General features: G+C 34.8%; 2 non-coding genes across 2 annotated transcripts; one reads left to right on the top strand and one right to left on the bottom strand.

Moving 5' to 3' along the window:
* Positions 1-545: 545 nt before the first annotated feature.
* TRNAT-UGU (transfer RNA threonine (anticodon UGU)) lies at positions 546-618 on the bottom strand. The gene has a single exon. It is a non-coding gene; the product is annotated as a tRNA-Thr (tRNA).
* A 1,728-nt stretch (positions 619-2,346) lies between these two features.
* Positions 2,347-2,419, top strand: TRNAF-GAA (transfer RNA phenylalanine (anticodon GAA)). The gene has a single exon. It is a non-coding gene; the product is annotated as a tRNA-Phe (tRNA).
* The last annotated feature ends 471 nt before the right edge of the window (positions 2,420-2,890 follow it).

The raw sequence follows: 2,890 nt of genomic DNA, 5'->3' as shown, positions 1-2,890 counted from the left end.
GAAAACGCAATTTTTGTTTTTCTTCTAGACGAATACGATATTGAGATCTTTTCCCGGAACGCGATTGGTTTCTAAGATCACTTCCGGATCTAGGTCTTTTCCTAGTGAGTCCCGGTAAAGCCCCTAGACGGCGTATTTTTTTGAAACGAGGCCCTCGGTAACGAGACATAAAGACTCCTTAATTTTATTGAAATTTCATTTTACAGAATAAACCTAAATTAATACTGAACTAAACGATAAACGAAGCTAAATCCACTGAAGTACTACAAAGAGGAATAAGATGAATTGTATCAATATCCGTATTATTTTGTATATTGTATATATGGGAAGTTAAGGATCCTTTTCTTGATTTGTTCTGTATAGATCAAACGGCTCCAATCCGTTTTTTATTCTTTATTCATAGTTGGAAGTTCCCGCGACATAACATAATAGATCGGTAACCCGACATTTGGAGAAAAAAAAGGGGGGGGTCTTCTCAATATTCCTTGGTCTCAAGGAAAGATGATCAATCCTGATAAAAAAAAAAAAATAGAACAAATAGAGAAAGCCGACTATCGGAATCGAACCGATGACCATCGCATTACAAATGCGGTGCTCTAACCTCTGAGCTAAGCGGGCTCATATAACAGAAATAGTGCGTGAATAGGAATTCGGGAAACTATTGGGATCTTAGTTAGCTATTAGCTATTAATAATTATTAATATTAATTATTATAAATTATTATAACATATTAATTAATATTAATAATTATTAATATAATATGAATTTTGATTTTATTTTTGATTATTTTCTATTTGATTATTTATTTTTGATTATTTCATTTATTAGTAGTCACTAGCACTAGAATTTTTTTTTTTCATTCAAATCAAATTTAAAAAACGCAAAATAATACTATATACATATGAAATAATTCTATATTCTATTATAGAATAGAATATAACTATTAGTTATAGCAGTTATAGCAGATTATATGAATTCTATTTCTATTAGAGTGTAGTTCCTAAGGAAAGGATAAGATAAGGATGCAATCCAGATCCTACTGAGATATTCCTTTTGTTTCATTCGGAAAGGGAGGAGATAGGACGAAAAAAAAAAAAAGAAGAATGAATATCGACCGTTCCAGTATTCCAAACTGCGCGGGAAAAATGAGAGGGGGGGGGAACATCTATATGTGGGATATATCCATCCATATTGAATTGCAGATACATCAATGATAGAATCATTTCTGATTGGACCAAATAATGGAATGGTCCTCCAATAGATATGAAAGAAGATGGGCAAGAAATAAAATAGGAGCAGACACTTTTTCGATATAGGAATCAGTATCTAATGAATTCAATGGTTCCAACATAAATGAAAGAAGGGGATGGGATCACAATGAGATCGAGATCTCATAAGGGGGATATGGCGAAATTGGTAGACGCTACGGGCTTGATTGGGTTGAGCCTTGGTATGGAAACCTACTAAGTGGTAACTTCCAAATTCAGAGAAACCCTGGAATTAAAAATGGGCAATCCTGAGCCAAATCCAGTTTTCTGAAAACAAGGGTTCAGAAAGCGAGAATCAAAAGAAGGATAGGTGCAGAGACTCAATGGAAGCTGTTCTAACGAACGGGGTTGACTACATTGGTAGAGGAATCCTTCTATCAAAACTCCAGAAAGGATGACCTTATTTAAGTACATAGACGTACTTAAATATCAAATGATTAATCACGACCCGAATCCGGATTTTTTGATTATTTATATGAAAAATTGCAGAATTCTTGCTAAATTAAATCGATTCCAAAAGGAAGAATCGAAGATTCAGTGATCAAATCATTTACTCCAGAGTCTGAAAGATCTTTTGAAGAACTGATTAATCGGACGAGAATAAAGATAGAGTCCCATTCTACATGTCAATACCGACAACAATGAAATTTATAGTAAGAGGAAAATCCGTCGACTTTTGAAATCATGAGGGTTCAAGTCCCTCTATCCCCAATAAAAAAAAAAAGGCCTATTTTATTCCATTCCCTAACCATTTATCCTCTTTTTTCGTCAGTGGTTCAAAATGAGCTTAGCTATGTTTCTCACTCACTCTACTCTTTCACAAATGGATCCGACCAGAAATCTTTCTCTCTTATCACAAGTCTTGTGATAGATATGATCTACGTACAAATGAACATATATGGCAAGGAATCTCCATTATTGAATCATTCACAGTCCATATCATTACTCTTACACTTACAAAGTCTTCTTTTTGAAGATCCAAGAAATTCCAAGGCTGAGGTAAGATTTTCTAATGTTTTTTGAGTCCCTTTAATTGACATAGACCCAAGCCCTCTAGTAGGATGATGCGTCGGGGATGGTCGGGATAGCTCAGCTGGTAGAGCAGAGGACTGAAAATCCTCGTGTCGCCAGTTCAAATCTGGTTCCTGGCACGTGGTTAATATATCGAATAGATACTCATACAAATGAATCGATATGGATCGGGATCCATATTCTATTCGTTAATAGTCTAGATCATGATACATACTTATCCATCTAGGGATATATCTAGATCCCCCATTTTTTTTTTTGATGGGTAAAGAAAAGAATTAGATTCTGTTCCCTCTTCTTTTTTGTTTGTTCATACTGTACCTGCTCTCGCTCAAAAAGAATGTTAATACTTCATACATATTTGAATTGAAGTTAGTTGGCTGAAAACCAAAAGTCTAGTCTAGAGAGGAATCGAAGGGTAGGAATAGACAGGATTCATTTCAGATACAGTACAAAGAAAATCTGATCCCCTTTTCATTTCTGAATTTTGAGTTCATAATTTCATATTTTCTTTCATATTCTATTTCTTCACTTTCTCTTTCTTCACTCCCTCCTACGTGACTTTTCGGGGCCCATCTAAGTGATGTGCGCGG

This window comes from Tasmannia lanceolata, unplaced genomic scaffold (genome assembly GCF_043159265.1).
Source record: "Tasmannia lanceolata isolate RefF3 unplaced genomic scaffold, GAP_Taslan_0.1 ptg000637l, whole genome shotgun sequence".
Classification (NCBI taxonomy): Eukaryota; Viridiplantae; Streptophyta; class Magnoliopsida; order Canellales; family Winteraceae; genus Tasmannia; species Tasmannia lanceolata.
The sequence above is the reverse complement of the archived record's forward strand: the minus strand, read 5'-3'. Positions and strand labels throughout refer to the sequence as shown.